Source organism: Arvicanthis niloticus (assembly GCF_011762505.2).
Source record: "Arvicanthis niloticus isolate mArvNil1 chromosome Y unlocalized genomic scaffold, mArvNil1.pat.X SUPER_Y_unloc_2, whole genome shotgun sequence".
NCBI lineage: Eukaryota > Metazoa > Chordata > Mammalia > Rodentia > Muridae > Arvicanthis > Arvicanthis niloticus.
This window is the reverse complement of record NW_023044979.1, coordinates 5,452,978-5,476,893: the sequence shown is the minus strand read 5'-3', so window position 1 is coordinate 5,476,893 and position 23,916 is coordinate 5,452,978. Positions and strand designations below refer to the sequence as shown.

At 38.9% G+C, this 23,916-nt stretch overlaps 1 pseudogene; it reads left to right on the top strand.

Annotated features, from left to right (window-relative positions):
* Window positions 1-2,446: 2,446 nt before the first annotated feature.
* LOC117696000 (uncharacterized) overlaps window positions 2,447-23,916 on the top strand; it is a 48,872-nt pseudogene continuing 27,402 nt past the window's right edge.

The window sequence follows — 23,916 nt, the reverse complement described above, 5'->3', positions numbered from 1 at the left end:
CAAGATGAATATGAGTGGGCTGGCATTGTAGTCACCTTTGAGAGGATATCTGTCCTTTTCGGTGTTTGTACAATGGATCCTTCTACATTGTTAAACTCACCAAAGGGGTGACATAGAAAGAGCAGCAGTTATGGTGCCTCAGAGAAGAGTCTTTCTAAGGGGACAAAATCAAACAAAAGAGGTGACAAAGATTCTTCAAATAAGACAGTCATGGAAGGCAGCACACATGGAAGGATTCTGTTATGTGAGTCAGGCAACATCCACAATACACAAAAGCCAGACTGTTAGGACCATCATTTCGATTAAGGATGTAGTTAAGAACATAATTAGGGCAGTATTATGCATATTATAGGGAGAAAATAGGCAAGAGTACCACCTTAAAACCAATGTCGTGCTTTGTATTGGGTGTTAGAAGACTGATATTTTTGGCCTTCTTGTAAGGCTGTGCCCTTCCACCAGCCATGAGCAGGCCTGAGAGACCTTGTTTACCACAACAGACCAAGTGATAGGATCTAGGTGGATTTACCCACCTTAGCTGCACAAAACACAGAAGCAGAACTGCCCCTGGGCTTGCCTTGAGATATCTCTGGCAGTGACCTAGAATGGATTATGGATTATCCCACCCATCTTTGGCTGAAACCAGTAGGGGTGTGGGGTTAGGCCTCCCCCCTTTAGATTGAGACCTGAACATTAAAGCTGAGAGCCTTGATCAGAAAACTTTGTCTTGGCCTCATCTCTTCTTGCCTTCCATCCCCTTTCATTCTCAGCCCCCCTTTCAGGTGAACCCAGTTGATTCTTGGCCACAGGTGGCTACATAAGGCTAGCAGTTTGGTGAAAAAATATTGAGGAATTTTGGACAACCCATTATAAGTTTAGATTCAACCACAGATTCTCTTCTATTACAATCTTGTGTAATATATGAAGAATTAAATTTTGAGGAAATACTCCTAGCATCATTTTTAACATGGGTTATGTTTTATAAGGTGAATTGTGCATCTATTATGAGTTGGACAATATTCCATAGCCCTTCACAAAAGGATATAACTTGAGCCAGCTGTTTGCTTTCTCAGAACCCTGCATGAAGAGCAGGTACCTGCTGCTCCTACATCACATTTAAATCAGGGAGCAGGCATGGTTAGTGTAGTGAAGGACACAGTCTATTAGTGAGAAGTACTCTTTGATAGTGAGATGGTGTTCTATTTTGGTAAATATGGCTTTAAGATTTGGCGTCAGTATTTAATAAAGTTGTTCAGTTTTCCTCAGCTGTATGTAGATCTTGCCAAGCTGAAGTAAGCAAAGGGTTTTTCCTTGATCGGGGATATTTAGATGCATCTATATATGACAAAGAGAATAAAGAGTGGGAATTTATTTTCTAAATAAGATTTCACAAGATCAAACATAATTTTTGAAGACTCTTGTCCCTTCACTTGCTAAAGAGACACACTGCATTCTGAAAGTGATCATACTTTACATATGCCTGCTTAAGATTACACATTTAGCAAAATCAGCTTCTGTTGACCTTCTGTTAAGGTCTGTTGAAATTTTGTCTAGGTTATCACTTGATCTTCTGAAGAATCTCTGTATCTTCAAGTTTTTCTTTGTACTGTTTTCCCTCTTAGTGAACATTACTCGATATCCTTTCTTGGGCTGAGTGTGACTTCCCTTGGAAGCTCTGAGGGATACATCCCTGTATTTGACTCTCCTCAATGTAGACTGGACACAGGATAGGATAAAACTTAGATTATAACCAGTTTGCCATAAATGTTGATCTGAAGATAGAGACTTTAATCCCATAGGTATTTCCCAAAACTTTTATGATCTAAGTGCCTTAAATACCTGTTGCCAGGTAACTGGAGTAGAGTTAAACAGAATGCTAAGAAATAACCAGGATATTCTTCCTCTTGGGGGTCACATTGATCGATTCCTCCACTGCACACTGAGTACTGGGCTATGGAAGCTGTTCACCTTGATTACAGGAAGAAGAAGGCAAGTGCTGTGAGGAAAGCTCATGTAAGGTCTGGAGTCAGGTCCTGTAACTGCAGGATCATTGCTCTCAGAGGGGAGGAGCAGGCAGCTGAACAGCCAGAGCTGGAATGCTGGGTTCTCCCCCAGGGCTGGGTGGGGTGAGATTCCTCTTTGAAGACAGAAACAAATGCTAATCGAGTGCAAATGACTCCTGAGCTCTGGAAAACATCTGACCCTGGTCTGGAAGCACACTTTAGTCTTGAGGAGTGGTAAGACTCACTGGCCTATCAAGGCTTCCAGACAGACCTGCCAATCAGACAAGGAGGTGGGTTCTTCTGGGTGCCATTCTGCAAGTTAACAGTGCCTGTGCAGGCTTGAATGTACATCTGTGCCCTGCTCTGAGCTCTGCTGTGGGTGCTGTGTGAAGACCTCAGGGAAGCTCTGAAATTGAGTCATGGTGAGCACAGGATCACTGCCCACAATGGGTAGGGGCAGGTGGCTGAGCAGTGGGAGCTGGGGTGCTGGGTCCTCTCTGGGGCTGCATGGGAAGCATCAGTCTGATGTGACCACCGGTGAGGTCTCTGGTGATGCTCCTCTTGTGTTAGATCAGGAAGTGACGTCTGAGTAACTTCACTATCATGGCTGATTCTGAATCTGCCCCAAACATTTGAAACAGTTGCTTTCTTGGAGAAACACAGGCAGTTTCTTTGACTCTGCAGCACATGTGTCCAAACCCTTTTGTCTTTTACAATATACATTAAGAAGACAGGCATAAACCTGATAGATGTGCTTTCATTCCTCACTTTTTTTTGTTTCGTTCAATTTTTGTTAATTTTTTCCATTGCAGTTTTTTATGTTACTTTACTTTTTATGTTTTGTGTTTGATTATTATGTGGAAAAGGGACTTTTTTTCTTCCAAATTGTTGGGTGATTTGGATCTTCTTGTACATTAACAGGCATCTTCTTTGTCTCAGGGAAATTTTCTTTTATGATTTCATTGAAAATATTTTCTAGACCTTTGTGCAGATATTCTTCTTTTTTCTATTCCAATCATCTGTAGTTTTTCCTTTCTCATATGTGGCAGAATTCCTGGTTCTTTAGGGCCAGATTTTTTTTTTTTTTTTTTTTTTTTTTGGTTTTTCGAGACAGGGTTTCTCTGTGTAGCTCTGGCTGTCCTGGAACTCACTCTGTAGACCAGGCTGGCCTCGAACTCAGAGATCCACCTGCCTCTGCCTCCCAAGTGCTAGGATTAAAGGCATGCACCACCGCCGCCGGGCCAGAAAACTATTAGAATCCACATTTCTTTGATGATATATCCATTTTGTCTTATTCATCTTTAACGTTTGAGATTCTCTCTTCCTTTCCTGTTCCACAGAGCAGGACCTTGTCTCTGTAGTTGTCACTGCACAGGCAATTTCAATGCTCTGCTCTCAGGGACTTAGCAACTGCTTAAGTCATTCCCTGCCTCCATCACCTGCTGCTGTTGTCAGGTGTGCTTTATATACAGAAACCACCAGCTACACAGCTTTCTCTGTTTGTTCCCTGTCTCTGTTCTCTGCACATGCCCCTCTCTATTCTCTTTCTCTACTCTCAGGGCTCTCTCTCTGCTCCTTGTCTGTCTGCAGATCCTCTTGTGCATCTCCTATCCCTTCCCCCAAATAACCTATTTTGTACTGTATCTGTTGCTTTTTTTAATTTCTCAGGACCTGCTGTGATAGGATAGCTTGGATTTCTTGGTGACATATTTTCCTGGTTGTTATTTATTATATTCCAATGCTCGTGTCTAGGCCTCTGGGTTTGAAGTGATTATTGATTTGGGTACTGATTTTTGAATTTGTCTGGTTTGGGTGGGAGTTTTGTTTCTGGGTTACTGTTTAATGTATGGATTTGCAGAGAGCCTTGGCTGAGTGTTGCCTCATTTACTGACCTGTTTGTTTGTTTGTTATGTTCAGGAGGGAATGCTTGCTAATGTTGAAAGCTCAGAGAAAAGATGGGCAGGAAGAGATGTACTTAGTAATCTACTAGGAGACTTTGTCATTAGCGATGTTAAGCTGCTTCTGGTGTTTAGTACAGTAAAATTGTGAAAATTGCATTCAGGATAACAAATATGGTGGTAGATCAATGGAAAGTATACCTTGTGTCCGTTCCGGCATGGCATGTGGGTGAACAGGAACTCTTTGCCCAAGTGGGGGCTGTAATACAGGGATGAGGTAGGAAAGGAAAAGCAAGTGGGGATGGTCTGCAGTATCTTTAGGAGATATGCACAGTTTTTGAGATTGTACAAAGTCCACTTGAGGAGACATCCTATGTCAAAACCCACTTATCAACAGCCAATCAAGGTACAACAGCAGGGTTTAGCTACATATAGATAACTAATAAACCTTAAAGAAGAAAAAAAAAGTTATCCTACCCATCATAGTTGTCAGATGGTTTTGCCCCTTTGTTTGATTCTTGCAAATTATGCCAGACATGCCGTATCTAAATAATTAAGTTGCTGACCTGTATATTAATTCCCCAATCTTGCTGTAGCTGCAATAAACACTCAGCACCCCTAGACCCAGTCTCTCAGTTTGGACCTGATGTGAGATTGACTGGTGCAAATTATTGTTACTCAGCTCATAATACAGACCTTTGTATATTTTCATTGCAATAGGTTCTTGGTGGTGATTGGGGTTCCAGTGACCTAGGCACAACATCTTGGTGCACGGACTGGAACCCCAAAACCCTCAGGAATCCCAGCTGAAGGGTTGAAAGGCTGCCTCTTAAGATGTGTCATTGTTCTTTGTGTAAGTGGCTTGTCTGTTAGATTTGTGTTTGTGTTTCTTGGGTTTTAGATTTTTCTTGAGTATTTTCGGAGGGAGATGACAAAAGTGACTGTGGAAGCACAGTATAGTGGATGCACTGGAGAGTTGAAGCCAAAAAGGGCTTGGAAGATATTCCAGGGCCTGGTGTAGGGGACAGTGTGCCTCTGGTCTTAATTTCTGGGAAGGTTAGAGCAGACTTGGAACCCTGCTACAGGGCTCACAGCTGCCATCCTGTCTTTATTTTCTCCTCTGTCCAAGTGGAGGAATCTGCTGGGTAGCCTCTTCTTCCCCTCTTGTGGCTGTCTGTTATGTGTGGCACTTTATTATTCTGTGACTGAGAGAGGAAATGTGACTGTATCCATTCCAATTGATTTAGTTACTTGTCCCTCACCTTGGGTTAAACCCTTCTTACCAATAAAACTAAGACCCATTGAATACTCCATGACAGAAAACTCAATCATGTTCTTCCTACCCTGTTTTATATGGTGGAAAGGACAAATACCTCATTACCCCCTCTCGTTCTACCCTGGATCCAGTCCATATGTGACTCGGTAGTTTGGTAGTTGTCATTAGATGGAAGGTTGTTCTTCATCCATTCCAACAGAGTTAGCATATCTTTCTTGGACCAGATATCCTATTTTGGGGGGAGGCCACTTTCAGGTCTGTGGGGCAATCTGCTTCTCTATCCATCTTCCAGCTGTTTTAGCCACATCTTTCGTAGCACTCCCTTGGGAACCCAAGCTTAAAGACACCTCACCCAAGAGCAGCACAGACTCTGAATCTTCCATTCCAGTATATTCTTCCCTGCTCTGAGCAAGTGCCCTTCCCATTTTGTCCTGGCTCAGCCACGACTCCAAGTCCCTCGTAGGGTAGCATGGCCTCCTGTAATTGATATGGTTAGCTCATTGGTTTGGGGTTGCTACAACTTCCTCATTTATTATTGTGTCTGTGTCATAGTTGTCTTAAGTTCTCAGCATTTTAGAACTACAATCATCTGAAGCAGCCTCAATCGAGGGCATGCACTCATCAGAATGGCTGATTGCTATATCTGTGAAAGATAGTGTTAATGATTGATTAGGAAGCCTCTTCCACTGATGCTGGCAATATCCCTAAACCAGTGGTCCTGGGCTCGATGAGAGAGCAGGATGACCATGAGACAGTGACCAAGCAAAAGAGCAAGCCAGGAGACAGTATGTGTCCATGCTTTTTGCCTTCAGTTTCTAATCTAAGCTCCCAAGACTGTGATCTGACAGAACCATGTACAACAAACATTTATTACCTGAGATGCTTTGCTTAGAGGATTGAATCACAGCAGCAGAGTAGCAAGTTAGAACAACAAAATGGTATCAAAGGGTTATTTTGCTTCTGGACAGAATCTATGTTGTGGATTGTATTCTTGTGGACAGGACAAATTTTGGGTAGAAAGGTTTTTGGAATGGTTGGTGTCTTTACTCTCCACTGGGGGTCCTGCCTGACTGCAGATGTGGCCTCTTCAGCATCCATATCTAACTGCTATGCATCTCAGCTAAGATCAACCCCATAGAGTCCTTGTCATCCTCCAATTCATGGTCTCTGGCACATCCTAAGTGTATGCCCTCCCCCCAGCCAGCTGCAGATTTTGACTCAATTTGCCCTTCTGGCCCTCTCTTGTCTCTCACCACACCTGTTGCTGGTTCTCCCAGATTTCCCCTTTCTTATCTGCTCTCCCATCCAGTTCTCTCTCTTCCATCTTCCTCCTATGATTGCTTTATTCCCCCTTCTTAGTGAGATTCAACTATGTTCATTTGTGCCTTCCTTCTTGTATTGCTTCTTTGGGTCTTTGAAGTGTAGTGTGGGTTTCCTTTTTTATGCTTATTATTCACTTGTAAGTGAGTACATACATGCATGTGCTTTTAGGTCTGGGTTATCTCATTCAGGATAATAGTTTCTAGTTGTATCCATTTGCCTTCAAAATTCATGATGTCCTTGGATTTTATACCTGAATAGTTTTTCCATTTGTAAATGAACAACATTTTCTATATCCATATTTTGTTTGAGTGACATCTGGGATTTTTTCAGTTTCAAGCTGTTATAAATAAAATGGCTATGAACTTTGTGAAGTCCCTACTCTAGGTCCCCTGCCCGCACAGAGTCCCTCCATCCAAAATCCTCTGTTTCTCATTTGAGAAGGTGTGGACCCCTGGGTATCTCCACACCGTAGTGCATCAAGTCTCTGCTGGGTTAACTTCATCCTTTCCATTGAATTCAACATGGCAGCCCAGTTCAGGAAGCAGATTCCAAAGATAGACAGCAGCTTTAGGAACAGCCCCTGGTACAGTTGTTGGGGGACCATCATGACAACTGAGCTGCACATCTGCTACTTATGGGCCAGGATCCTTTTTCCAGCCTGTGTGTGTTATTGTTTGTGGCTTTGAGTGTCCCCAAGGATCAAGGTTAGTTGAGACTGTTGGTTTTCCTGTGGAGTTTCTAACCTCTTCAGGACCCTCAATCCTTTCCTCAACACTTCCATCTGAGTTACCAAGGTTCATGCAATGTTTGACTGTGGATCTCTGCTTCTGCTTCGGTCAGCTCCTGGGTGGAGCATCTCAATGGACAATTATGCAAGGCTCCTGTGTGTGAGCATCACAGAGTATCCTTAATAATGTCATGGATTCAAGCTTGTCCATGGGTGTCTCCAAATGAATGCGTTTTTATTGGCCATTCCTTCAGTCTCTGCTTCAGCTTTACTTCAGCATTTCTTTTAGACAGGACAAATTTTGTACGGGGTGTCTCCAGTGTTGTGGTTGAATCTGATCCTTCAGCTTTCTTCTCATGCTCCCATTTGGACTCTGTCCCTAAATCACATAAGATACTGTACACATATTTGCTATTCAATAATATCCTATTTTGCAGACCTGGTGGTTTTATATTTTTAACTTTATTCATTCTGTTTTTGGTTTTCTTGACCAAATTTTTCTGTGAAGCCCTTCCTGTTCTGATTGTAGATATAGAAACAACATAAGCCACTTGACATGGTTTTGCTAAGTAAGCACATGCTTTTGTGCTGCTCTTCATCCACATCTTTAATTTTGAAATTCAGCCTAATATATAGATTATATTCTATGTCTCTGAATGGCTTCTGCTCCTGTCATCAATATTATCTGATGCTTCAGATTCACTGAATTGCAGGTGTATGCTGTTCTGCCTAACTCTTATGTTTGTTGTGAATTTTTGAATAAATAAGTGTATTATAGCTGGGTGCATGAATATGAATATGCATGTGTGCCTCATCTTTACTGTTGTCAGAAGATGGCCTCAGAACCCTTGATCTTGAGGATATGTACAGCTGTCGGTTCACATGTGTATGCTAGAAATTGACTACCATTATGTGGAAGACCAGCAAGATCTTTCAACTCCTGAGCTATGTCTCCTGAACTATGTTCTTTATTTCTGATCAACATATACATTAATAATATTTTCATCTGTCTATTTTTACCTGTTTAAACATGAATTCCCTTTTATTAAAATTTAATTAATATTGCTGTTTAAACTGGTTCACTACATGTTTTTGCAAGAAGAATACAGAACTGCAGTGAATGCATAATTCTTTGCAGGAACTTCAGTAAAGAACTGTGAGTTCATTCTATCATTTTTGATTCCCGCTTTATTTTTGTAGCAGAGTGAAGTTCCTAACATGTAACTTTTGCTGTCCTGAAACTCATTACATAAACTGTGCTGGGATGCAGCTCAATGACATACACACCTGCCTGTACCTCTTTGATTAAAGACATGAGCAAATACACACAGTTTGCCCATCACCTTTGTAGTTAGTAATTGTTCATCCAGCTTTTCAGATGTGTGCTCAGTACAGTTGATCTCTTTCCTTCTGCATATCCCTCTCAATTGCCATTTGTGTTGCAAGGCTATATCCTATTCAAAGGGTTCAGAAGTGACACAGGAAGCCTTATATTTCAATTTCCTTGTAAACTGCCATGGTGATTATATTATAATTTGTGTGTCAGCAAATAAGTGGATGAATCATGTGAATTATAAGGTTATATTGTCTAGGAGGCATAACTTTACTTTTTAGTGATGTCAGTAGCAGGCTTTGTGTTGTACACATGTGTGTTATATTTTAGGAAACAGTGAGTTTCGATGATGTGCATGTGAACTTTACTGCAGAAGAGTGGAATTTGCTGGATCCTTCCCAGAAGAATCTCTACAAAGATGTGATGCTGGAGACCTACTGGAACCTCACTGCTATAGGTAAGACTGAATTTTCTTTTCCTTCTTAAATTAAGGGAAAATGTTTCTGTGTTACTGATGATCATCTCTTATTTCAATAGAGAACAAGTAACATTGAGTTGAATAAATCAGGTTTATTGCTGTGAAAATACAGAGTAACTTGAATTTTGCCTAATTCCAATGCCATATCATTCATTTTCTGGTACCTTGGTTTCAGGCTATAATTTGGAAGACCACCATACTGAAGAACAACATCAAACTTCTAGAAGTCATGAAAGGTAACTTTAATGTTTAAGCGAATACAAATATGCCTGTGAGGAAATTTTAATATGATCTGCAAGCTTTAAATGAATGCAAGTGTGTAAAATATCAGTCCTTTTATTGTAGCTATGATTTTGATATTCTACCAAAACAATGTATCTCAATGTCAGTTATCTGATTTGTGTTTGCAAGGCATTTGTGTAAGAAAGAAGAGAAGGAAACAATGCCTTAAGTGATTCCTTAATTTGATATGTATTTCCATTAGAGCTAGGTTCTGGAACTACTAATATGTATAGTCTCATAACATTGCACATTGAATAGTGATAAACATGTATCCATAACCTTCTAATAAGCAAATAGTCCATGATAAAGTTGGTGATGCTCATATTCTTGTTGTGAAACTTTTAAGTTTATGGCAAGGTCAATTTATGAGAGTCAAGAATGCTGTCTTGGGGAAACATTCATCATGTCTGCAATGAACAAAAAGTCAATGTGTGTGAATTCAATGTGAAAACCTTTCATTTGTTCTTCCTTTTTAATGGGTATATCAAGTGTCAAAATGGATGAAACCATGTGAGCATAGAGATACTAAAAGGCACAATGTACCTCTATCTATTTCAGAACAATGAGAAGATATATAGCATTCTGTCTTTGGTAGACATTCTGAATATGATAGGTGTTTGCAGTTAATTGGTTTTCTGACTTTACTGGGAACATTGCCAATGTCACATTGCAGAAAATCTCCATAGGTACTAGAAGTTTGGAAATTCTTCTGTTCATCCTGGTTCACAGTGTTCCTGTGGTTTGATTCACACTACAAGAAAAATTAAGAATGCTATCAATGTTGTAATGCTCTGAATTGTTTTGTATTTCTTCAGACATGTGAAATACATCATATAGGAATCGCATATAGAAAAAGCAGGCTATAAATGTGAGCCATGTAATACAGGCTCTTACTATCATAGGCATTTTCAATGAGGTAAAGCAACCCACAGTGAGCAAGTACAACCATGAACATCAAAGGGATAAAACCTTATGATCTGAGTGTTCTTTATTATTAGACCAACTGTAAAATCTATTCATATTGGTAAAATGATTGCTCAGGCTAATGAATGTGGTAAAGCTTTCACATGTACCCATTACTGTTGCAGGCATGAAAGAAGTTATACTGGAGAGAAACTGTATGAATGTAACCAATGTGGTAAAGCCTTTTCATGTCACAGTCATCTCCAAAGACATAAAAGAACACACACTGGAGAGAAACCTTATGAATGTAATCAGTGTGGTAAAGCCTTTTCATGTCACAGTCATCTCAAAAGACATAAAAGAACACATACTGGAGAGAGACCTTATGAATGTAATCAATGTGGTAAAGCCTTTTCTTGGCACAGTCATCTCCGATCTCATAAAAGAATACATACTGGAGAGAAACCTTATGAATGTAATCAATGTGGTAAAGCCTTTTCCTGTCACAGTACTCTCCAAAGACATAAAAGAACACATACTGGAGAGAAACCTTATGAATGTAATCAATGTGGTAAAGCCTTTTCAAGGCCCAGTCATTTCCAATCTCATAAAAGAACACATACTGGAGAAAAACCTTATGAATGTAATCAATGTGGTAAAGCCTTTTCATGTCACAGTGGTCTCCAATATCACAAAAGAACACATACTGGAGAGAAACCTCATGAATGTAATCAATGTGGTAAAGCCTTTTCCTGTCACAGTAGTCTCCAAAGACATAAAAGAACACATACTGGAGAGAAACCTTATGAATGTAATCAATGTGGTAAAGCCTTTTCAAGTCACAGTAATCTCCAATATCATAAAAGAACACATACTGGAGAGAAACCTCATGAATGTGATCAATGTGGTAAAGCCTTTTCATGTCACAGTAGTCTCCAAAGACATAAAAGAACACATACTGGAGAGAAACCTCATGAATGTGATCAATGTGGTAAAGCCTTTGCATTTCAGTGTGGTCTCCAATATCATAATAGAACACATACTGGAGAGAAACTGAATGTCATGAATGATGTAAATCCTTTCCAGGACACAGTCATCTCTGAATACACAAAAGAAAATGTGCAGGAGAGAAACATTATGAATGTAGTCAATGTGGTAAAGCCTTTGCATGTCACTGTAATCTTCGAACACTTGAAGGAACACACACTTTAGAGAAACCTTAAAAAATGTAACAAATGTGGTAATGCCTTTGCATATCTATGTAATCTCCAAACACATAAAAGAACACAAAATGAGCAGAAACATATTGATTGTACTAAAGTCGGCAAATGGTTTACATGCCACAGTGGTTTCTGGATACAGAAATGAACACATATGAGAGAGAAACCATCTGAAAGTCATCAACATGTTAAAGCCTCTGCATGTCCTAATCATTTTTAAAAGCATGAAAGAATTTATAGTAAAAATAAACTGTGGTGATCTAAATTTGTTTGACCCTAAGAAGTGGGAATATTAAGAGATGTCCCTTGTGGGAGATTTTACCTTTTTGAAGGAATTGAATTATTAGGGTGGTGGTCTATGTAGCTCAGGCCAGTACAAAACAGACCCTGCTACCACTTGGCTGGAAGACAGCCTCTTCCTGAATGCCTTCACATGAGGATGCAGAACTCTCAGCTCCTTCTCCAGCATCATGGCTGCCTGCATGCTGACATTCCTGCTATGATGGCAATGGGCTAAACATTTGAAACTGTAACCCAGGCCCAATTACATATTTGCCTTTAGCACAGTTGCCATGGTTACAATGTCTCTTCTTAGCAATGGAAATTCTATCTAAGACAGAAGTTGGTCCCCCAGACTTAAGCATTGCTATGATAGGCCTGACTGAGGTTTTTTGTTTTGATTTATGGAGCAATGTGGGTTTTTAGACTTTGGATTTGTATATGCATTAAGTGGAACTTACTGGGCCGTCCTAGTAAGAATATGGAACACATATGTACTGAAGGTAATTTAGACTTTGTGTATAGTTTCTATGATGTTTTGCTGAAGAATGTTGCTGCCTTTTGCCCCTGTCTGTAGAGTGTCCTTGAAGATAAGGTAAAGAGGTTGATGTTCATTGCATTGACAAAGGAGGTCTCAGTGAAGCCAGAAAAACCTTTGACCTATGTTTAGTCTCATGATGATTTGAGCAAGCATAGTAATCTTACAGAGAAAAAATATAAAATCTTAGGTCAAAAGAGAAAATCTAACCAGGAAGCTGAATGAAGCTAAATTCTGTAATCAATGATTTTAAATGATATTAAAGGAATGGTGAAATTAGTGCAAGATTCCACCCACCTAAACTCATGGATGTGAAGTTGGACAAAGGAGAACTGTATCATGTTAGGCATTATTATTACCTATTTGTTGTTTTCATGTGGACACAAGAGTTACCAGTGTGTGTGAAGTTGACAATTCATGGATTGTGATTACTATTCTGGGTTATCATTTTAAGATCTAAAATAAAATACTTAAGTACAGGCATGGAGGTACGCACCTTAAATCCCAGATAAACATCAAGCAGATCTCGGATTTAAGTCTTCCTGGTACAGAACATGTTTTAAGTAAGGAAAAGCTTAGGTATGGGCAAGTGTTACACACGTATTACCCAGCATTCAGAAGACAGAGCCATGCAGATCTCTGAGCTCAAGGTTCATCTACAGAGCAAGTTTGAGGACAGCCGAGCTTAGGCAGTGAAGTTGTTGAAAAATAGAAAGCTGGTGATGATGTAATCGAAGGGGCCATGTTCCAGCCCCAGCAAGCAGAGGAAGTCAGAAACTTTGTTCATTTGGCTCTGCTTTTAGAGGAAAGAACAGAAGGGACGACTGAGACAATTGATGCTGGTTGGCTGTAGTTAGAAAATTAGTGGGGATGAAGAAGAAACCAGCACCACTGAGGTGAAATCTTCTGGTAATTGTTTTCTGAGAGGAGAAAGAAGTTGTATTCCAGAGGGAGCCAAGGTTGTCCCTTGTGGTGCAGCTTGACTCAGTCCTGAGTAATAGTCATCCAGGTGACCCTGGTTTTAAGGCAGTAATGTTTCATACAATGCAGCTGAGGCTTGGCATCATGAAGGGAGCATGAGATGAACGCAGTTAAGACTGTTTGTCACAGAAGAACCCAGCATATTGAAGATGTCAGTCCCGTGGGATGAGCAGAAAGAACAGCAGCAGCAGTTGAGTGGAGTCAAGCAGAACCTAGTGTACTATAGAGGGAAGAGCTGGAGAGAGACCCAGCTTCTTTTGAGGAGGGCAGAAGATCATCTGTGGATCCAGATACTGGAACAAGAAGCTGTAATTTTGAAGTTACTTTGGAGACCCCAAGAGTTTTAGATTCCCAAGTTATAAGATACCTTCTTAGGAACACTACTTTCAGGAAATAAAATCAGCCAAAGAGAAAGAATTGTGATGCAGTGAGCAGGGCAGGAAGGAGTTGGAGATCTGAAGAACACTTTGACATCAGACATGGAGATGCAGAGTTTGGAGATTTCCTTGCTGGCTTTTGGTCTTTTGGCCTAGTATTTCCTCACAATGGTGATTAGGAATGATGACCTATATCCTGTGAATTTGGATGGATATCATGTGCTATCTGTTTTGTAAAGTATAAGGAATTACAGTTACATGATTGGAATGATCTCAGAAGACACTTTGCACTTTGGACTTTCAATATTTATGAGATTTCTATAGATGATGAGGACTTTTAATTTGAACCTCACATATTTTGCATTATGCTATTTTTAAATATGGTCTCCATACACTCATGTGTGTGTACAATCGCATGGGGGCCAGGCAGTGGAATGTGGTAGTATAAATATGCTAGGCTCATGGAGTGGGAAGAATTTATTATGAGATGTGGCCTTGGAGGAAGTGCATCACTGAAGGCTTTGAAGTTTCCACCCAGTGTAGAATGGGCCCTTGTATTAGCTCCCTGCAGACAGTCTCTTCCTGGCTGCCTTTGCATCAAGATGCAGGACTCTCAGCTTCTTCACCAGCATGATGTTTTCTTGCATGCCTGTCTTGCTTCCTACTATGATAAAAAAGGACTAAATCTCTGAAACTGTAAGCCAGTCCCAATTAAACTGCTGCTTTTATAGGAGTTGCCTTGTTCATGATTTCTCTTCATAGCAATGGAAACACTAAGACAGAAACCCTGTGAGTGTATTTAATACAGTAAAGCCTTTGCACAATTCTCTAGCCTTCATTATCATGAAACAATACATGTTAGAGTCTAAGCACACCCCCTGTGACTCAGAATATGCTCCCTATGACTCAAGACATGCCTCCAGTGACTCAGGACATGCCTCCTGAGTCTTAAACACACCACCTGTGACTCTGGACAGAGTCCTGAACATCCTCCCTGTGTCACAGGACACGCCCCCTGAGTCTTAAGCAAACTTTCTGTGACTCTGGATACGCCCCCTGAATCTTAAGCTTGCCCCGCTGTGACACAGGACATGCCTCCTGAGTCTTAAGCACACCGCCTGTATCTCAGGACACACCCCCTGAGTTTTAAGCATACCCACTGTGACTCAGGACATGCCCCCTCAATCTTAAACATGCCCCCTGTGACCCAGGACATGTCCCTGAGTCTTAAGCATGCTCCCTGTGACTCTGGACTTGCCCCCTGAGTTTTAAGCATGTCCCCTTGTGTCTCAGAACACACCCCCTGAGACTTAAACACACCCTCTGTGACTCAGGACATGTTTAGTATAATGAAGCCATTGCACACCTGTAGTCTTCATCATTATGAAACTATTCATACTGGACAGTGGTTACATCCTGTGCTAAAGCCTTTACATCATGGGGTCCACTGAGATCCAACACAACTCAAACACAGGACAAGGCAAATGATAAGAATTTATTGTAATCAAGTCACTGCTGATAAATTGGGGCCACAAAATTACACTCAGAAGCTCAGCTGCAATACACCCAGCCTCACCCCACCCTGAACCAGAAAGTTATATAGCTTCTAAAAGTCAAAACCACAAAGTCCTCTGCCACGTTAGTTACATTTTTCTCCCAATAACAGTTTTTTTTTGTTGGTGTTACTCTATGTCAAATGATACAGAATGTAGGTTGTATGGTCAACATTATCATAGCCATTTGTTCTTTTGTGGGTAGGACCATGCATTATATTTTGAGAAATAAAACATGAATAACAGAAATTATGGTTACGAACAGTTGTTATGTTTTAGGGAACAAAGCATGAGTGATGAAAGCTGGTCAGATATTGTTAAGTACACAGGTCCCCTATGACCTGGGACGAAATTAGATTCAGTTTATGATTAAGTGAAGAATGATAACAAAAAGGCAGTTCTTAGGGTAAGTTTCTTTTGCATCTTTCAAACATTTTTATATTATAGACATATTTGAATACATAGCAGAACATATATTGAATACATATCTTACAAATGTAATCAATGAGATAAAACCTTTTCAAAACACAGTCATCTATGAACATAAAAGAACACATCCTGGATAATATTAGTATACAGGTCCCCTATGACCTAAAACTTAGTTTGAATTTATGATTAAATGGAGGTTGGTAACCAAAAGGCAGTCCATTTTTTTGCTTCTTCCCAACATTTGTATATTATAGACATATTTGAATATATAACAGAGCACATATTGAAGACATATCTTACAAATTTTATCAATGAGATAAAACCTTTTCAAAAGCCGGGGGGTGGTGGCGCACGCCTTTAATCCCAGCACTTGGGAGGCAGAGGCAGGCGGATTTCTGAGTTCGAGGCCAGTCTGGTTTACAGAGTGAGTTCCAGGACAGCCAGGACTACACAGAGAAACCCTGTCTCGAAAAGCCAAAAAAAAAAAAAAAAAAAAAAAAAAAAAAAAAAAACTTTTCAAAACACAGTCATCTATGAACATAAAAGAACACATCCTGGAGAGAAATGCTATGAATAAGCAATGTAGTAAGCCTATGCATGTGGCAGTCGTCCTAGAAACCATGAGATAAAGTCATAATGCAGAGAAACCCCATACAGGTAGTCAATGTGTTAAAGGTGTGTGCTTTCTGGTGTCTTTATATAAGAGTAAACTCTTCAGCATGAAATCAATCTATTAAAGTCTTTGTGTATCACAGTCATCTTTGAGGACCCTCAAGAATACCCAAAGTAATCTGTGACTACAAAGAATTTGGTAAGATCTTACCCAACACACTGAGTTACTCAAGGTTATTTATTATGAGGAAAAAATGTGACAAGCATCAACAATCAATTCAAACTTTATGATGTCTCTGTATTTTGTTTGCACTTGCAAACTCATTTGTAATGCCACTGCATTTTCTTGGTAGTTTTTATTTGATCATGTATTCAACAATGATGCTGAAAGGGCTTATCAGCTCTAGGAATTAACATGGGAAGTTTTGAACCACTTGTATCATCTGCAAATAAAGATAATTTTGGCCAGGCAGTGCTGGTACACCCCTTTAATCCCAGCACATGGGAGGCAGAGGCAGGTGGATTTCTGAGTTCCAGGCCAGCCTGGTCTACAGAGTGAGTTCCAGGACAGCCAGGCTTACACAAAGACACCCTGTCTTGAAAAAAACAAAAACAAAAAAAGATAATTTTACTTCCTCCTTTCTAATCTATATTACCTTTATCTTCTTCAGTTTTATTGCTCTTGCTAAACTTTTAGATAGTATTTTAAATAGATATGAAGGGAATGGATCACCTCTTCTTGTTTGTGAATTAGTGGAATTAATATTTAATTTAATGTTGGCTATAGGTTTGCTATAGGAGAGTAAGATGATAGAGGATACTCAGTAGTCCTGGCTCAGGTTCTTTCTAGAAAAGGTCATACTGTGCTTTCAGATGCCTTTCCTTTAAGGAAGATGAAAGGGAAAGATTGTTCCAGTAACCAATTATTAGACATGGAAGTTGAAAGGAAACATGCTGCTCCCTGTGGTGGTGCATGCCTTTAATCTCAGAACCCAACAGACAAGTCAGAAAGATCATAAGGCCAAGACCCATCTCATCTATATAATGAATTTGAGCCAAGCCTAAGTTAAATTAAATCCTGTCTTACTTCCTTCTCAAATATTATCATTGAAACTGGTTAGAAAAGGTGTCATGCGAGTACACACATCTGTACATATCCCTTTCTACTTAATGTTTTTAGATGTGAATAAATGCATTGGAAAACAAGAAGAGTTAATAATAAAATATTAAAATTAATTTCTGTGGGGGAGTTTAAATTTACTTTAGCTTTTGGGTTTTCTCTTTTGCATCTATATTTCATCATTTTCTGTATCAAAACTGGGTTCCTTGTGCAGTTTAATCAAAAGCACAAGCTATGACAAACAGTCTACACAACAGGTGTGTTCTGTAATATTTCATTCTAATTCCTAGGGATTTAAAAAATACTAAATACACATTTGTAGCCCAGCTGCAGAGGTCACACATGGATCTGGAATGTCTCTGGTAGAAGGATTCCAAAAAATCTCAGTGCTAAAGAAAAATCACATAATTCCCCGTATGAGATTTTGTTTTCTCATTAAGCAGCATGGAAGCCTTATTCTGAGCAAGACACTGACTTTGAGCCTTCACAAGACCAAGGGCCTCTCCTCCCATTGATGCCCAACAAGGCTATCTTGTGCTACATATGCAGATGGAGCCATGGTTCTCTCCATGTGTACTCTTCAGTTGGTGGTTTAGTCCCTGTGAGCTCTGGGGTATCTGGTTGGTTGATATTGTTGCTCTTCCTGTGGGGTTGCAAACCCCTTCAGCTCCTTCAGTCCTTCCTCTAACTCCTCCATTTGGGAACCCTGTGCTCAATTCAATGGTTGGCTGCAGGTATCTGCCTCTGTATTTGTCAGGCTCTGGCAGAGCCTCTCAGGAGACAGCTGTATCTGGCTCCTGTCAACATGAACTTCTTGGTATCCACAATATTTTCTCCATTTGGTGCCTGTATATAGGATGGATACCCAGGTGGGGCAGTCTCTGGGTGGCCTTTCCGTCAGTCTCTGCTTCACACTTTGTCCCTTTATTTTTCTCCCATGTGTATTTTGTTCCCCTTCTAAGAAGGACCAATGAACTCATACTTTGGTCTTCCTTATTCTCTCTCTCTCTCTCTCTCTCTCTCTCTCTCTCTCTCTCTCTCTCTCTCTCTCTTTCTCTTTGTATTTTTTTAAGACAGGGTTTCTCTGTGTAGCCCTGGCTGTCCTGGAACTCACTCTGTAGACCAGGCTAGCCTTGAACTCAGAAATCCACCTGCCTCTGCCTCCCAAGTGCTGGAATTAAAGGTGTGTGCCACCACTGCTCACCTTGTCTTTATTCTTGAGTTTCATGTTGTCTGTGAACTGTATCAGGTATTCTGAGTTTGTGGGCTAATATTGACCTCAGGACCTTTGGAAGAACACTCAGTACTCTTAACCACTGAGCCATCTCTGCAGCCCACTAAAATGTAATTTTTGATAAAGGACTAGTTTATATTGAATAGGAAATTTCAATATAGGACTAATTAATATTAAATTGGAAATTTCAATATATTACTAGTTAGAAATAATTGGAAATTTCAATATAAGACTAGTTAATGTTAATTAGAAATTTCCATATATGGCTAGTTAAAAATACTTGGAACTTTTAGTATAGGACTAGTTAATATTAAATTATAAATTTCAATATAGGACTAGTTAAAAATAATTGGGAATTTAAACATCAGATGAGTTAAAAAAACAATTGGAAATTTTAGTGTAGGAATAGTTAACATTAAATTGTAAATTTCAATATAGTCCTACCTATTATTAAATTGTAAATTTCAATATAGGATTACTAAATATTAAATTGCAAATATCAAAGTATATTATATTTCAATATAGTACTAGTTAACACTAAATTGGATATTTCAATATAGGACTATTTAAAATTACATTGTAAATTTTATTATAGGACTAGTTAATATTAAATTGGAATTTTCAGTATTGGACTAGTTAATATTCAATTAGGATTAGTTAACATAAAATTGGAAACTTCAATATAGGACTAAATAAAAATAATTGGAAATTTGGATATAGGACTACTTAATGTTAAATTGAAATTTTTGATATAAGACTAGTTAACATTAAATGAAAATTTTGATATAAGACAAGTTAATATTAAACTGAAAATTTCAATACAGGACTAGTTAATATTAAAATGTAGATTTCAATATAGGACTACTTAATAATAAATGGAATTTTCAATATAGGACTAGTTCACATAAAATTAAAAATTGCAATCTAGGACTAGTTAACATGGAATTGTAAATTTCAGTACAGAACTAATTATCATGGAATTGGAAATTGCAATATAGGACTAGTTAACATTAAATTGTAAATTTCAATCTAGGACTAGTTAACATTAAGTTAAAATTTTCATTATAGGACTAGTTAATATTAAATTGAAAATTGCAATCTAAAACTAGTTAACATAGAATTGTAAATTTCAATATAAGACTAGTTAACATGGAATTGGAAATTGCAATCTAGGACTCATCAATATTGAGTTGTAAATTACAACATAGAATTAGTCAACTTGGAATTGTAAATTGCAATATAAGACTAGTTAGCATTAAATTGAAAATCGCAATCGAGGACGAGTTAACAGGAAATTGTAAATTGCAACATAGGAGTATTTAACTTGGAATGGGAAATTGCAATCTAGGACTAGTTAACATTAAGTTGTAAATTTCAATATAGGACTAGTTAACATTAAGTTGTAATTTGCAATATAGGACCACTACAATAGTAGAGTCGTCCTCTCACATTGGATCATTTCTCTTGGGCAAAGGACAAAGCTTTCTTCTTTCTGGAATAGATACATATTCTGCTTATGATTTTGACTTTAATGCACATATTTCTTATGCCAAATCCACGATCCATGGACATACTGAGTGCCTCATTCACCACAATGGCATTCCACACAGTATTGCTTCTGACCAAGGAACTCACTTCACAGCAGAGAAGTGAGACAGTGGGCCAATTGTCATGGATTCTAATGGTATTAATTACCATTAATACCATAGTCCTTGTTACCCTGAAGGTGCTGAACTGATAGTAAAATAGAATGACTTTTAGAAGACACTTTTACACAGCCAATTATGGGACAGCCACCTGGAGAGCTGGGCAGGGTCCTAGGCTGTATGTATTTTGAATCATCTTCCAGTATTTGGTACAGTTTCTCTCACAGCCAAGATCCATTATTTAAGGAATCAAGGCTGTTGGAAACCTTTATGAAGGTCGCAGTCCCCCAAATCTGAGTGGAACTCACCTCAAAATGGAGGACTCCCTTTATCAGAAGGGCTTCAATTTCTTTCTTTCTATTATTATTTAATTATGTATTATTTATTTATTTATTTTTAATGAATTCCATTTCTTTCTTTCATTTATTTATTATTTATTTATTTTTTATAAATTCCATTTCTTTCTTTCTTTTATTTATTTATTTTTTGTAATTTCATTTCTTTTATTTACTTATTTATTGTTTATTAATTTATTTTTAGGGATTCCATTTCTTTCATTTATTTATTTATTTATTTATTTATTTATTTTTAGGGATTCCATTTCTTTCTTTCTTTCTTTCTTTCTTTCTTTCTTTCTTTCTTTCTTTCTTTATTTTTAGGGCTTTTATTTCTCTGCCTCATTTTATCTAGACAATGTCCCTGAACACAGATGGCTGTCCTTATCCAAAGAATGTCCCTGTGTGGAGTTACTTAAACTCAGCACAGAAGGTCCATTCTGGCTTCCCTGCCCACATGATACTTAGATATACTATTATGACCAATTAATCCTTTCCACCTGTACCCATAAAAGCCCTCATATACCTTATTTCTGGAACAATAAAGTAGAATTGACTCACTGTGCTGGTCTCCGGAGTTAATTTTATAATACAGCCATCTCAAGCCAGATTGCCATGGCTGCTCCCTTTGTCCTTACTGTTTGGTGGCTAACAACCACCAAGAATAAAGAAGACCCACACCAAAGCTGCCACCCTTAGTGGCCCAGTAGGAAAAATGTCAATGTGTGTTACATTCCTGTGTTTAGCCTTTACATACTTCAGGTTTCTCATAAATTCTCCTGTCTTTCCATGAATCCATCACTGGTGATGCTGTGACAAGATGAATATGTGGGGGCTGGCACTGCAGTCACCTTTGAGAGGATATCTGTCCTTTTTGGTGTTTGTGCAATGGATCCTTCTAGATTGTTAAACTCACAAAAGGGGTGATATAGAAAGAGCAGCAGTTATGGTGCCTCAGAGAAGAGTCCTTTTAAGGGGACAAAATAAAACAAAAGAGATGACAAAGATTCTTAAAATAATACAGTCATGAAAGACAGCACACATGGAAAGATTCTGTTAGGTGAGTCAGGTAACATTCATAATACACAAAAGCCAGACTGTTAGGACCATCATAAATTTTATTCAGGATATAGTTAAGAACATAGTTAGGGCAGTATTATGCATATTATAGGAAGAAAAAAAGGCAAAAGTACCACCTAAAAACCAATGTCATGCTTTGTACTGGGTGTTAGAAGACTGATATTTTTGGCTTTCTTGTAAGGCTGTGCCCTTCCTCCAGCCTTGAGCAGGCCTGAGAGACCTTGTTTACCACAACAGAACAAGTGATAGGATCTAGGTGGAGTTACTCACTTTAGCTTCACAGAACACAGAAGCAGAACTGCCCCTGGGCTTGCCTTGAGATATCACAGGCCATGACCAAGAATGGATTATGGATTATCCCACCCATCTTCAGCTGAAACCAGGAGGGGTTTGGGGTTGGGCCTCCCCCTTTAAATTGAGAGCTGAACATTAAAGCTTGGAGCCTTGATCAGAGAACTTTGTCTCGGCTTCATCTCTTCTCACCCTCCATCCTTTTTCATTCTCAGCCCCCCTTTCAGGTGAACCCAGTTGATTCATGGCCACAGGCACCTATATAAGGCCAGCAGTTTGGTGAAAAAATATTGAGGAATTTTTAACAACCCCTTATAAGTTTATATTCAACCACTGATTCTCTTCTATTACAATCTTGTGTAATATACGAAGAATTAAATTTTGAGGAAATACTCCTAGCATCATTATTAACATGAGTTATGTTTTATAAGGTAAAATGTGCATCTATTATGAGTTGGACAATATTCCATAGCCCTTCACAAAAGGATATAACTTGAGCCAGCTGTTTGCTTCATCAGAACCCTGCATGAAGAGCCTGTACCTGTTGCTCCTACATCACATTTAAATCAGGGAGCATGCATGGTTACTGTAGTGAAGGACACAGTCTATTAGTGAGAAGTTCTCTTTATAGTGAAATGGTTCTATATTTGGTAAATGTAGCTTTTAGACTTGGCCTCACCCTAGAATAATGGTGAAATAATTGGTTTTACATACAGAAAATTGACAAAGTGTTTCTTATGAGACTGTAGATATCCATCAATCAATCACATTAAAAATACTTTACTCAGTACATCTGGAGACAAATTTACATTACCGAAACAGTTATTCAACTTCCAAGTTGTCCAAATACTGGGCAGCCATGTCATTTTTTTCATAGAGGTTTAGTAACATTTAAAAGCCTTGGTGTGATTATTTTAATTCCTCAAAGCTGAAGGTATGAAAATGGTTGTGGTTTAATTTAGAAGATAAGATAAGCCCTGTGCTGGATCTGTCTCTCTTTGTATATTTATCTGTTTTTAAAGAAGTTTTACTGGATATAAATATCTTTTAAATTATTAACATATTTATGAATGCATAAAATTTAAAAAATGTATATATCATGACTAAAAACATAGATTTGTTAGTCTTGTATGAGTGAGGACAATGTCCAGTAATAACAACATCTTCTGATCTAGGAGTATTCAACTCTTTAAAACATGTTACCTATTGCAAGGAAAAATTCAGACCCATACTAACAGTTTATATTTATTGTACCTGTGTGTAGGGAGCCGATAGAAGGCTGCTATCATCCTTGCAGCCATCTTGAGCCATATACCCTGATAAGAGACTTGATTACAATAGCCTACAACAGCTGAGAACACTCTGATAACATCTTGTTTTAGATACCCAGGACCTTCCCTTGGGTGTGTGAGACTTAAAGGTGTGATTTAGAGCCAAGACTTAAGGGTGTGACTTAAGGTGTGATTCAGAGATAAGACCTAAGGGCATGACTTAAGGATGTGACTTAGAGGTGTGGTTTAGAAGTGAGATATATAAAAGGCAAGAGGCAGGTAGAAGAGTTCAGTACAACTTGGAGTAGAAATTAGGAATTGAGGAAGAAGAATTATTAGACATTAGGCACTTAGCACTTGGAAGAAGAAGCTTGGAACTTGGAGGCACTAGGGACTAGGAACTAGGGACTAGGAACTCAAGACTTGGGACTTGGACTAGAAAGAGAGACTGAAGAATAAACGGGATTGAATCACACTCTGTCTGGTCTCCATTCTTCAAGTCCGTCCTTACTTTCTCTCTTGCTGAACCCCGACCCTCACAATGAAGCAGATTGGGGCAATGTGAGCTAACAAGTTAGTTCCCAAGGCTTTGGCAGTGCGGGTTCCAACATTGACAGAAGGGTCCAAGACATTTTGCCCCCAATCTTGGGGTAGAGCAGTTCTCAACATTTCTGGCCCCTATGTGTCGGGCAGCTCGGGCTGCAACAGGCAACATTCCTTCTTTAAAGGA